The sequence below is a fragment of the Ceratotherium simum genome, chromosome 39, assembly GCF_057802395.1.
Source record: "Ceratotherium simum simum isolate JZ-2026a chromosome 39, ASM5780239v1, whole genome shotgun sequence".
NCBI lineage: Eukaryota > Metazoa > Chordata > Mammalia > Perissodactyla > Rhinocerotidae > Ceratotherium > Ceratotherium simum.
In genome coordinates this window covers 14,776,860-14,790,843 of record NC_141938.1, presented here as the reverse complement: position 1 = coordinate 14,790,843, position 13,984 = coordinate 14,776,860, and the positions used below count along the sequence as shown (strand labels likewise).

Below are 13,984 nucleotides of genomic sequence, written 5' to 3'. Positions count from 1 at the left end.
GACTCTCCCAGGGAAAGTCACGATGGCCCCGGGGGGCTCTGATGGGCCCGGTCCAGATGGGCAAACGGCCGTGCAGCCTGGGAGACCATGTGACAGTTAATTTTATGTGTCCGCTTGGCTGGGCCGCGGCATGCCCACATGTGATCAAACATTCTTCTGGATGTCCTGGGAGGGTGTTTCTGGGTGAGATTACCATTCAAACCGGTGGACATGGAGTAACGTGGACGGCCCTCTCTACTGCGGGTGGGACTCGTCCGATCAGCTGAGGGTCTGAACAGAACAAAAGACGGGCCTCCCCTGAGCGAGAGAGAACTCTCCAGCCACGGCCTCTGGACCGGAACTGCCCCAGCGGCCCTCCCGGGTCTCCACCCTGCAGATTTTGGACTTGCCAGCCTCCACAATCAATTCCTTAAAACAAATCTCTCTATGCGCAGCCTATTGGTTCTGTTTCTTGGGAAACTCTGACTACTACGGACCGCCAGGTACTCCGTGGTCAGAGAGAAAGGAGCTCGAATCCCAGCCCCGTCGTCCATGGCCCGCTGGGTCTCGCTGGGTCTCTCTGTTGCTAAGCCTCAGTTTCCCCGCCTATAAAGTCGGGATAGGAAAACCTGCTCCCCAGGCTCCTATGAGGACGAAATGAGACGAAGCAGCTGGCTTGGCCCACAGGTGCCTGATAAACTTCTGCTCAGTCACTGAATGGGGGCTCCAGATGTGGGAGGCAGTGGGAGGCAGCGGTCAGCGGCGGGCACGGCCAGGCGGCCTGGGAGCAGGGCCAGGGGGCTCAGCGCCTGCTCACAGCCACGGCCCGGCTGGAGCTGGCTGATGCCACCGGCTGGGGCTTGCGTCCTGCCTGCTGGCGGCCACTGCAGGGCAGGGACCTAATCCCGCAGCACGCAGCCACGCGGCCCGCAGCCTGCGCCTGGAGAGCTTGGTCACCGCGGTAACTTATATTTTCATGCAACAGTTTTTTATTTTATTTTATTATTTATTTATTTTTTTGTGTGAGGAGGATCAGCCCTGAGCTAACATCTGCCAATCCTCCTCTTTTTGCTGCGGAAGACTGGCCCTGGGCTAACATCCGTGCCCATCTTCCTCCACTTTATATGGGACGCCGCCACTTTATATGGGACGCCGCCACAGCATGGCCTGACAAGCGGTGCGACGGTGCATACCCGGGATCCAAACCGGCGAACCCCGGGCCACCACAGCAGAGCGCACGCACTCAACCACCTGCGCCACCGACAACAGTTTTTTAAAAAGTCAAAATGAATGCAGAATATCCATGATGAACCAAATATCAAGTTTTTCGTTAGACACAGGATCTGATAGGGCTGGTGATCGCCTCTGGAGTTAAAATTTTGACCTTCACTGTGGATTTTTTTCTTTTGGCATTTTGATTTTTGGGAAATATTGCTATGTTATGATACGACTTGTCGTGACGACTGGATATTTTGGCGCTCCCTGGAGTTCTGTGCCCGGGGAGGGTGCCCGGCTCTCCTCACCCTGCTCCCGGCTCTGCCTCCAACACGTGCAGGAAGCAGAGGTGTGCACCCTCGGGGTGAATGAGGCCAAGACGCACCAGCTGGATGGACGGTTAATGACGAGCCCGCCGTGGGCCGGGTGTGTCAGCGCCCCCAGTGCTCCTTAGAGCTCCTGGGGAGTTCTCGTGCCCATCTCCTGAGTACAGGAGGGGACAGGGCTATCCAAGCCACACCCTGTGTCCCCCAAAAGGTGTGTTCAAGTCCTAACCCCTCGTACCTGGGAATGGGACCTTATTTGGAAATATGGTCTTTGCAGATGGAATTAAGACGAGGTTGGGCCGGCCCCGTGGCTTAGCGGTTAAGTGCGCGCGCTCTGCTACTGGTGGCCCGGGTTCGGATCCCGGGCGCGCACCGACGCACTGCTTCTCTGGCCATGCTGAGGCCGCGTCCCACATACAGCAGCTAGAAGGATGTGCAGCTATGACATACAACTGTCTACTGGGGCTTTGGGGGGGAAAAAAAGGAGGAGGATTGGCAATAGATGTTAGCTCAGAGCCGGTCTTCCTCAGCAAAAAGAGGAGGATTAGCACAGATGTTAGCTCAGGGCTGATCTTCCTCACAAAAAAAATAAATAAAAAATAAAAAAATAAAGGATAGAGATCTGTTTAAAAAAAAAAAAAAGATGAGGTCACACTGGAGTAGCGTGGGCCCTGAATCCAATGACTGGTGTCCTTATAACAAGAGAGGACACAGACACACAGGGAGATACCACGTGAAGACAGAGGCAGAGACTGGATTGCTGGAAACCACCAGAAGCCGCAAGAGGCAGGAAGGACCTTCCCATCGAACCTTTGGAGACAGCGTGGCCCTGAGACACTTTGATTTCAGACTTCTGGCCTCCAGAACTGTGCGAGGATGCATTTCTGTAGTTTCAAGCCCCCTACTTTGTGATACTTTGCTGTGGCAGCCCCAGGACCCTACTACAGGGGGTTCTCTCTCAGCCCCTGCCAGCCATCTCCACCCCCGGACCCCGCAGCCTCATTACTGATGAAACCCCATGCCCTTGGGCCTCACGCCGGGTCCCCATCTGGTCTACGAAGCAGGCAGTCTGGGCTCCAGGTGGCCTCAAGGGAGGCTCAGAGAGAAAGTGGTAAAGCCAGGTCCAGAGTGAAGACCCCACCCCAAAACCAGCCCTCCCTCCACCTCACCAGCGAGCCCCCCAAGGGTCGTGGGATGGGAGCCCATTCGAGCCACACCGCTGCCCAATGTCCTCGACTGAGAAATGTGTCCGGATGCCGTTTCCTGCCCAAAATGATCATTGAACATGTGGAAACTAAACAACACACCCTTAATACAACCAAGGGGTCCAGGAAGAGACTGCACGGGGAAGGAGAAGGTACTCTGAATGAGAACGAAAATGCAACATACCAAACCTCGCGGGATGCAGCGAAAGCCGCGCCCAGAGGGACACATAGCTGCAAATGTCTGCATTAGGAACGATCTCAGACCTATAACCTGACTTGACACCTTCAGGAACCAGAACGGGAAAGATGCCCCAGGCCAGAAGGAGGAAGGAAATGACAAAGACGGCTCAGAGATAAACGAAACAGAGACTCAAGACGAGAGAGGCAGAATTAACGAAACCAAAAGTCAATTCTTTGAAAAGACCGACCACATTGGCAAACTCTCAGCCAGACTGATCGAGAAAAAGCGGAGAAGATGCAAGTAACCGAAGCTGGATGGGAGAGCAGGACGTTACTGCCGAACTTTTGGAGATGAAAAGGATCATGGGAGAATCCGCGGGCAACTGATGCCAACGAATTAGGTAACTGATGTGAAATGGACAGATTTCCTGGAAATACACACATCGCCCACTCAACCGCCTTCCAGGCTCCACTCACATGTGTCAGAGACCTGTTTCTCCACTGTCCTATCTACAGCCTCGTTTAATCTTTGCAACCTTCTTGGAAAGTTGGAGAACGTTATTTCCGTGGCGGAGAGATGACAGGAATCCGCCCGAATGTCACAGAGCCGCAAAGGGGCGGACCTGGGATTTGAACTCAGGTTTCCTGGCCCTGAGCCCAGAGCTCTTTGCACGGTGACACAATTCCCAGTGTGTCCTGTGGGCGTGAAATACTGTGGCTTGTTTGTTCCTTTTTCTAAAAAACAAGAGATTCCAAGCTCATGAAGTAAGATAAAACGCTTACATACCTTTTTTAGTTTTTCCAACCGAGAAGCACGGCTTTACCCTGTTTGAAAAAGGAGAGAGAGAGAGAGAAAAAAAAAAGCCCGGTTACACATTTTTTACTTAACCGCCTCCAGCCTCTCTCGGAGAAATACTTTGCTGTCGCCAAAAACATAGCATGCGAATTGGAAGCGGCCGTGTCCTGCAGAGAAACTGGGGGGAGAATCCACTTTCTTCTTTACAACAAGTCCATTTAGGAGAGACCACTGTGTTTCTTTGCGGGGGGCGGGGGGAGTCAAGTTTTCTTCTGGATTCCATCTCGTAAGAGGGGGACTCCAAGCCATGGTCTGGTCCATTGGACACGCCAGTACTAGAAAAACATAATATTCAGGAACCCAGCCCGAAACGTACCGCGTGGTATTTTTCCACGTCTGCTTGTTGCTCTGATGGGGGCCACGTGCCGGGGGAAAACGGAGAGGCGGAGGATGCGAACTCGGGGGCAAACCAATTAACCTCGCGGGGAAGAGGTGACAGGTATATGGGTGCAGGAAGATGAGGGATCTGAGGCTGGCCGCCCGGGGCCGGGAGGTCAATAGGAAAGGAAGGGGTCCCCGTGATCGAGGCCCAGGGGTGGGGTGGGCACGGGCACTTGGAGCTGCTGTTTTCCAAGTGGGACCCTGGACAGAGCATCGGTCTCCGATACTTGATGCGCACAGCATGAGGGTCCCTGCGGGCTGCCACGTCCAGCTCTTGGGGTGGCCCCAAGACTGAATGCCAGGCTACACCCTGCTCTCCATGCTGCCCTGAGAATGTACGGCCCGGGGAGGCACGGAAGGAGAGGCGAGTGGTAACCCATCCCGTCCAGCTGCATCGCTGTCTACACGGCCGGCACTGGCCTCCTCTTTGTGGAGCCTCCAGGCTTCAGAGGCTCTGCTGCAAGTCCACACGTCCACCTTGGCCAGACGGGCCTCAGTCTGTATTCCCGGGGGGACCCCTGCAGCGGCCAGGCCATGGCCCACACTCTGAAAAGCCGGCAGCCAGCCCGCCCTCCACTGCTGGGGGAGGCCGGTCCCTGGGGCTCGTGCTACTGTGGGCTGGCCCTGGAGAGGTCACAGAACCCCTGTCCCGGGGCCAACGGGGGCCAGGCTTCCTGAGTTAATAGGCTGTTTCCCTCTTGTTCCCAAGGTCCCCGGTGGTCTCCGAGAGCTGGCCCCTCTTCCTTTGCAACACTCGCTCTTTCCACAAACCAACGGGGTTTTTTCCACCTACGCAAAGGGATGCACCATTGCTGCCACTCCTGGGTCAGAGCTGAGGGCACCGAGCCTTTCTCTGCAGCCCTGGGCCCCGGGGGGCTGGCATCAGAGGCTGGGGGGCCGAGGATGGGTGGAAACCTCCTATGTCAAGGCTCAGCCTGAGTCTTAGGGAGGCTCCAGGGTCTCAGCCACAGGAAGGAGGTGGCTGGGGTAGGCTTCTCTAAAACAGGGTCTGTTCCCCTCGGCACCGCTGGCATGGGGGCCGGGTCATTCTCTGGGGGGCCGTCCTGGGCGCTGTGGGGGGTTGAGCAGCATTCCTGGCCCCACCCACTCGATGCCAGGAGCACCTCCAGTCGTGACAACCACAGGTGTGCCCAGACATGGCCCAGTGTCCCCTGGGGGCAGAATCACCCCCGTGAGAACCCCTGCCTTAAGGAAAGGCTGGATGAGACACACAGAGAACGCAGGCACCAACGTGCCCCGTGAGGCCTGTGGCCCCCATCGCCTGCTGAATGTCATCACTGGGGCTCCCGTGGCCTGGCAGGGAGACAGACCACTGCCGGGCTGGACGCTGGGTGCTCGGGGGACAGGGGTCAGAGGTGGCACCTCCCCATCAGCCTCTCCTCCTGCCCGTGGGCTGGGCCTGAGAAATCTGTGCTGAGCCGTGACGTGCTCATGACAGCAGCCCTGCGTGGGCACCAGGCGGGGGGGTCAGAGACAGTCATCCCCGTTATCCGTGGATTCCGTACCTGCGAATTTGCTTACTCACTAAGCAAATTTCTCTCTAACAGCCAAAGTGATACTGGGGGGGTTTTCCCAGTGGACACACGCAGAGCCAAGGTGAAAAATGTGAGTCACCGACAAGCACGTTCTCACTTGAGCAGGAACAAGGTGACGCTCCGCTGCCTTGTTTCAGCTCAGACTTTAAGCCAGGGTCCTGGTAACTATTTAGTGCCATGGCTTTTTGCATTTTTGGTTTTTGGTGGGTGATTCTGCTGTTTAAAGTGGCCCCCAGGTGTAGAGCTGCAGCTCTGTCCAGTGTCCCTGGTGTGAGAAGGCCGGGACGTGCTGCACGGAGAAAACAATGCGTGTGTGACATGAGCTTGGTTCAGGGTGAGACACAGGCCTGCTGGCCGCGAGTTCGGTGTGAATGACCCAACAGCATATATGAAATAAGGCGTCTTTAAACACAAACACACAGGACACAAGGTCACCTGTAGATCAATTAACGACAATGTTGTGACCTGAGGCCAGCAGGAGCCTCCCCCTGCATTCCCCAGGGACAGCCGTTCCTTGTTCGCTAATTCAGTGTTTGCCGCCACTTTATAGGAACAGAGCTGCCGTAAATAACGAGAATCGACTGTGTGTGTGTGTGTATATATAGACCTATTTTTTTCTTCTTTATGACTCTGAAATTCATTTCACAATTTCATTTCACAAAATCTGGAAACCACATAAAGTAAAGAAAATCATCCATAATCCCACCCCCGCATTCTTCTCAAGCCATATCCACCCACCCACCTGCTTTTGCAAATTCAGGTCTCACATTCTATATGCTATATACCTGCCTTTAACATTCGTCTTGCTTAACATTACGTTGAGAGGGAATTGTTATTTTCCCACGCCACCACAAGTTCTTCTAAAGCTTGACTTTAAAAAAAAAAAATAAACTTTACTTTGTAATAATTTTAGATTGACGGGAAAATGGCAAAAATAGCACAGAGGATTCTCACATGCCCTTCGCCCAGCTTTCCCCAAGGCTGAGATCTGGTCAAAACGCAGAGACGAACACGGCGTGTTACCAAGAAGGTAATTCCGGACTTCATCTGGATTTCACCAGTTTTTCCCCGAAACGTCCCGTCTAGGATACTACGTTGCATTTAGCAACGTGACTCTTTATGTCCGTGTATTTAAACATAAGGGATACACTGTACTTTATATTATTTTTGCTATTATATGTATTATTGCCCATCATTGGACATTTGGGCCAACTCTGGGCATTAAGCTATAGTTCCTGGATTCGGATATCTTGTACTTTTCCCTACTCTTTTATGGAAGTATAATGCACACAGAGAAGACTGTACAGATCATCCGTGTACAGCTCCGTGCGTTTTAAAATGCACGCATTTAAAACTTCCTTGCCTGCATGAAGACACAGGACATTTCCAGCCCTCCAGAAGGCAGCCCTGGGCATCCTCCCAGAGTGACTCACGGCTCTCATGTTATTATTACTATTCCCACTATTACGACCATCCTGACTTTCGCTCCTGAAGACGGGAAAGAGGGTGCAGATTCTGACTGCAGGATGAGACGTTTAGGAGAGAAGGAAGCACTTCCTAGAAGGTTCTAGAAGGTTCTAGAAGACAGCCAGCCAGCGTCTGCTCAGAGGCGTTGAGAAGTCAGTCTCTCTGAGGGGATTCTGAGTGAGCTGCAGCCCTGGTCCTGGATGTTTGTTGGGCCGAGCTGCCTGCTCGCCCTCTGAACCTTGATGCCCTCGTCTGTAACATGAGGGCCCCAAGGGCGGCTGTGAGAACAAAACAGGACAAGCATAGACCTGGAGCTTCAGACGGCACCATCCACGGCAACAATGATAAAAATAATATGCATCGTAAATAATATATAGCCACACAGAAGTAAACCGGATTGTTGGAAGTGGGCGTCCCAGGGTCCCGGGGTCAAGTCGAAAGGCCCTCTGTTTCTGGGGCTGACGCAGGCTGCCACTGAGGAGGCCCCAGCATCCTCGGTCCCCTCTCCTGACTTTATCCGCAGTTTACGGCTGTCGGAGCCTCCGCGGGGGCCGTGGCAGGGCTGAGGTCACCGGGACTGGGGTAGGGACGTCATGCTTACTCTGTGTTTGCGACGGGTCAGAGGTTTAACTTCCCTTCTATCTCCACCACTTGCCTGAGAGAATTGTTACGAGGGTGCTGCAGACCCGGCCGGGCAGGGTACTCAATGCTCCTGGAGAGCGTGGTTCTCCCGTGAGAAGGAAGGGGGGAACATTCTAGAAGGCCTGGTTACTTGTGTGCTTTTTCATTAACAAGGCTCTGCTTTATATGCAGGAGGGGTGGAGGGTTTCATATGTGTGTGTGTGGAGTTGGGGGGGGCCGGTCACTAGATCAGGAGGTCTTTCCTGAGGTTATTCTGCCCACCAGGGACACTAGGTGGTGTCTGGGGACATCTGTGGTTGTCACATTGAGGGTGCTCCTGGCATTGAGTGGGTGGGGACCGGGGATGCTGCTGCACACCCCACAGTGCCCAGGACGGCCCCCCAGAGAGAGGACTCGGCCGCGATGTCAGCAGTGCCGAGAGGGGACCTGGCCTAGGTCCCTTCACGACCCTCGGGGTGGTCAGGCACTGCTGTCCTCTGGGCCCAGGACGGACTCCTGGCTCCCGGCCTGTGGCTTCACCTCTCCACGCCCTCCAGGGCGTCCCCTAGAAGAATTTAAAAACAGATCATCTGCTTTTTTTCCCAAGTCTCAGAAATGCCTGCGACAGACCGCCCAGCAGAGGAAGCTGCCCTGGGTGTCAGAGAAACCGGAACTGCTCTTTCTGATCTGTGCCAGCTCTTCGGGGAGACGGGCGGGGAATCCCCTTCCTCAGGCGTTTCTCTTAGAAGGTTCTCTGCCTTGGACTTCTCAGAACGAGACTGGGCCCGGGGCGGGCGTTCACATCCTCCGCCCACCCGGGGCTTTGCCATCGAATTCAGCAGAGGAGGATTCGGAGGGTCACATCAGAGCCGGCACCCCCAGGCGCCTCGAAACCCCAGAGCAGCTGCCGTGGCCCCCCTGTCCTCTGCCCAACAGCGGGGTCCCAACTTGTCACAGCTGCAAGGAGACACAGCTGACCTTTCTTCTTTTTTTAAATGACCAATAAACATTATTTCTGTTCAGTTGAAAGCTATTGTCACTTTCAGTATCTACAGCAGGGTCTGGCCCCCTCAGCACTGCTGACATGGGGCCGGGTCACTCTCTGTGGGGGGCCATCCTGGGCGCTGTGGGGGGGCCGAGCAGCCTCCCTGGCCCCCACCCACTCGATGCCAGGAGCCCCCCCTGATTTTCGTCCAGGACATGAGAATAAATTTCTGTATTTTAAGCCACCAGGTTTGTGGTCATTTGTTACGGCCACCCAGGAAAAGAAGACCTTGGTCATACAAAAAAAACCAAAACTGGCCCTAGGTGTGTCTCCTCACAGCTGTGACAAGTTGGGACCCCAAGTGAGAAGGGTGCCCTCTCGCTGTTGGACTGACCAGCTCAGGGCACTTGGGGAAAATGCAGAAAACATACCTAACCGCGCCCCCCAGCACGACACCTGCACCTTGCAGGGCTCGACAAGCGCCAGTTGTCCATGTGGAAGGGAGGCTCTGTGGTTCCCTCTATCCCAGAGGAAACTCAAGAGAACTACAGACATACAGGATCAGGAACCAGTTAGCCCAGGGTTCCCAAACCTGGGAGTCACCTGGGGGCTTCGAAACACACGGAGAACGAGATGTGGCTGGTCTGGGTGTGGCCCGTTGAGGAGATCCCGCGTGACCCCACAGGGCAGCCGAGGGCGGGGCTCCGGGTGAGGCCACCCTGCCTCCCACAGGGAAGTGGGGCCCCCTGTGCTCAGTGCTCCCGGATGGCGAGGGCCGGTAACACGTCCCAAGATTTTTTTTTTTCCCCTTTTTCTCCCCAAAGCCCCAGTAGATAGTTGTGTGTCATAGCTGCACATCCTTCTAGTCGCTGTATGTGGGACACGGCCTCAGCATGGCCGGAGAAGCGGTGCGTCGGTGCGCGCCCGGGATCCGAACCCGGGCCGCCAGCAGCGGAGCGTGCGCACTTAACCGCTAAGCCACGGGGCCGGCCCCGCGTCCCAAGGTTTAATGAGAGTAGGAAACAGAAATAAAGAAATAAAAGATCAAATCTCTGCCCTGAGGGAGCTTTCCGTGCAGGGGAGGGGGGAGAAGGGAGGAATTCTTAAGCTGCATAAACAGACACTACAGAGTGAGATATAAGCGCTAATAATAACACACTTTTTACTGTAAAAGGCCAGAGAGTAAATATGTTCGGTTTTGTGGGCCACATGGTTTCTGTTGCAATGGCTCAACTCAGTTGCTGCCATAGACAGCACATAATGGGCGTGCAGTGTGCCAATAAAACTTTATTTGCAACAACAGGCTGAGGGCCGGATTTGACCCCCGGCTGTAGTTTGCAGGCCCTGAGCTAGAGGGATGAACGGCCTCTGAAGTTAAGGAATGGCAACTCCTCAAAAGTTTAAAAGACAGTGACCCATCTGACTCAGGAATTCCACTCCTAGGTGTGTGCCCAAGAGAAATGAAAGCACACGTCCACACAAAAACGTGTGCACGGGTGTCCACAGCAGCATGATCCAGAACGGTCCAAAAGTGGGCACAACCCAAATGTCCATCAACCCAGGAATGGATAAATAAAACGTGATATATATGCATATGATGGAATATTATGCAGCCATGAAAAGGAGTGAAGCCCTGAGACAGCTACACTGTGGATGGACTTTGAACACACGAGGCTCAGTGAGAGAACCAGACACAGAAGGACACACGGTGTGTGATCCCATTGATGTGAAATGTCCAGAACAGGGACATCCACAGACAGAAAGTGGGTTCCTGGTTGTGAGGGGCTGGGGTAGGGAGAATGGGGTATACGGTTATCTTCGGGGTGATAAAAATGTCCTGGAATTAGATAGTAGTAATAATTGTACAACCTTGTGAATGTACCAAAAACACTGAATTGCATAATTTAAATGGGTGAATTTTATGGCATGTGAATTATATCCCCCCCTTTTTTTTTTTTTTTGCTGAGGAAGACTGGGCCTGAGCTAACATCTGTGTCAGTCTTCCTCTACTTTATATGTGGGTTACCACCACAGCACGAGTGGTGTAGGTCTGCGCCCGGGATCCGAACCTGAGAACCTGGGCCACCGAAGTGGAACGTGCCAAACTTAACCACTATGTCATGAGGCCAGCCCCACTTTAACCATTTTTAAGTGTATAATTCAGTCGTGTTATGTACACTCACAATGTCATGCACCCATCCCCACCATCCGTCTCCAGAACTTTCTCATCTTCCCAAACTGAGACTCTGTCTCCATGAAACACTGACTCCCCCTCCCCTCTCCCAGCCCCTGACCCCACCGTCCACTTTCTTTCTCTGTGGATGTGACTCCTCTAAGGGGCCTCCTGTGAGGGGATCACACAGTGTCTGTCCTTCTGTGTCTGGCTCATGTCACTGAGCGTCACGTCCTCAAGGTCCATCCACGTTGGGGCAGGTGTTGGGATTTCCTTCCTTTTCGTGGCTGAGTAATATTCCAGTGTGTGAATGGACCACATCGTGTTTATCCATCATCTGTCCATGGACATGCTTTTTGGCTATTGTGAAAAATGCTGCCGTGAACGTGTGTATACAAATCTCTCTTTGAGTCCCTGCTTTTGATTCTTTTGGGTATGTACCCAGAAATGGACTTGCAGGATCACATGCTGATGCTATTTTTAATTGTTTGAGGAACCACCACACACCCACCATCCTGTTTCACCAGCAGCTGCCCGTCTTACATTCCCACCAGCAGTGCACAAGGTTCCAGTTCTCCCCATTAGTACCCGCCCCAGGCCCCATTTTCACCTGAGCCTCAGTTTCCCCATCTATTAAACGGGCTCATGGTTCCTCCACAGGTCCGCTGGGAGGCCCCATGACGGGGGGGGCTCGTATGTCAGGCGTTGTTTTGCTCACGGGGGGACAATGGTTGTCTCCGGGCTGTTGGGAAACGGGGAAGAAATGCCGGTTGGATCTTGTCTCTTGTGTGTTTCTGGCCGTCCTTTGGGACTGCTCTGGAAAGCGGCTGGGAGATGAACAGACCAGGAGCAGGGCGGCCGCCCTCACGCACGCACGCACACGCACGCACACGCGGACACACGGAGACACGTCGCATGCACACGTGTTCGCAGAGCAGGGGTCGCGGGGCTGGCGGCCTCTGAGACTGAGTTTCCCAACCGGCGGCCGGGCTGCTCGGATGACGTGCAGGCCTGCAGGGAGGCCGGCAACAAAAACAAACAGGCCGGGGTCGGTCCCAGCAGAGCGCTCGTCCCAGCCTGCACGTGGGGTGCTGGAAATCCGCATGGGGCGGGGGTCAGCTCCTTCCTGCGGGGACGCCGTGGCTCCTGGACCCGTGCACGCCCACGGCGGACAGGGTCACCGGCTCGGGAGGGAGCAGGGCTGCAAGCAGCTGCTACAATCGTCACACGCCTGGGAAAGGGGGCGCCTGGGCATTCCACTTGTTCTGAGTTCATTCACGCTGCACAGTCACCGGGGCCCTCGTGGGTGCAAAGCTCTGTACGTCTCGGTGTCCCCGTCGGCGGGCTCGCAGCCTGGGGCACCAGGCCAGCGGATTTGTTTTCTATGCTGCGTAACGATTTGCCACACACGTGGTGGCTTCTGACACCACCCGTTTTGTGTCTCAGAGTGTTGGGGCTCAGGAGTCGGGGGTCTCTGCCCCAGGGCCCCACAAGGCTGCACCCAGGAGCCGGCCGGGGCTGTGTCTCATCAGAAACTCGCCTGGGGCAGGGCCTGCCCCGAGCCCCACCCCCCCGGTTGCTGGTACAATTTGCCTCCCTGGGGCTGCGGGACTGGGTCCCCGCTTCTTGCTGGCTGTTGGCCGGGGGTCACGCTTAGCTCCTAGGGGCCACCCTGAGGTCCCAGCCACGTGGCCCCCTCCACGGGCCCTCTTCCCGTGGCAGCCGACTTCCTCGAGGCCGGCAAGGGAGAGTGTGATTAAGAGCCTGCTGACTCATCTCATGTGACATAACCCACTCACGGGCGTGACACCCGTCACCTCTGCCACATTCTCCTGGTGAGAAGGAAATCACAGGTCTTACCCACACTCGGGGAGAAGGGATTACGCAAGGCATCCGGGAGAGGAGAGATCATTGAATAAAGTCTGAGAGCATCTCCCTGGGCCCCGGAGCTGAGAAGAGACAGAAGGAAGGTTTTTGGTGGCCCGAGGTGGGCTGTGTGGGGCTCTGAAGGGGGGAGACGGCTGCTGGGTGGGCGCTAAAGGAGGGAGGGGCCTTCTGGCGGCGGATCGGGCCAATACCTGTATTGTATGAACATATAACGTATATGTAACATATGTATACATATATACACATACACATATATACAAATGTACGTAACAATTATATGCATATATCATATGTTTATTTATATGTGTATATAATATATGCTATAATCTTGTACTTATGAATAAATCTAAAAAAACGCAGAGCTTTCCTATATAAAGCTGTACGGTCCCCGTATGCAGCAACATGACATCAGAGCGGGGACATTTAGAGACCTGCTGAGACGCGGCGGGCGGCAGAGCTGGGCCCCAGCCCGGGGCCCTGGGAGACGTCGGGGCTGGGATCCGCGTACAGAGGGCGGCTGTGTGCACCCGCCCTGCGCTCACTTTCATGAAGCTATTTGCAATTTTCTACTGGATTGACTCTCTTCCCGAACCCTTACTTCGATTCCTTGTGGAATGAGGCAGAATACAAATAAATAGACACAAAAGTGCACTCAAGCCACGTGCAAGGAACTGCCCGTCTCGCAGGGCGGGGCGTGAGTGAGCGAGGTGCTCACGTGCTCACGGGGCCTACGATTACAGGATCCAGAAGACGCCTGTGGGCCGTCCCTGTAAGTCACCGCGGCACTGGGGACATCGGGGCGGGTCCTTCTCTGAGGGGCCGTCCTGGGCTCTGTGGGGGGCTGAGCAGCATCCCTGCCCCCACCCACTCGACGCCAGCAGACCCGCCGCCAAGAACCACCCAGCCCCAAATGCCAACGGTGGCGGGTGGAGAAACCCATGGTACAGACTTTCCAAGTCACACGACTGGGCAGGGGTGTCTCCTGCCTCCCCGCTCGTGGGGGCGCAGACCCCAGACTGACCCCCGTACGGAAAACAACCAGCACTGGCTGGGTGCCCGTGTCGCCCGTCTGTCTGCGAGGGGCCAGGAAATGGCCGGAGAGACGGGGAAATGGGAAAACATCCCGGCAATCAAGTGGCTCCTCTCCAGCCCC

The 13,984-nt window shown here is 55.0% G+C and overlaps 1 protein-coding gene across 3 annotated transcripts in view; it reads right to left on the bottom strand.

Annotated features, from left to right (window-relative positions):
* Positions 1–13,984, bottom strand: part of GNG7 (G protein subunit gamma 7) — a 133,313-nt gene that overhangs the window by 29,692 nt on the left and 89,637 nt on the right. For 2 of the 3 annotated variants that reach the window (XM_087425792.1, XM_087425793.1), the window contains exon 3: positions 3,693–3,730. The exons of the other annotated variant lie outside the window; for it this stretch is intronic. The gene's annotated coding sequence lies outside the window, so the exon portion shown is untranslated. The remainder of the gene's footprint in view (positions 1–3,692; positions 3,731–13,984) is intronic. 3 annotated transcript variants of the gene reach the window in all.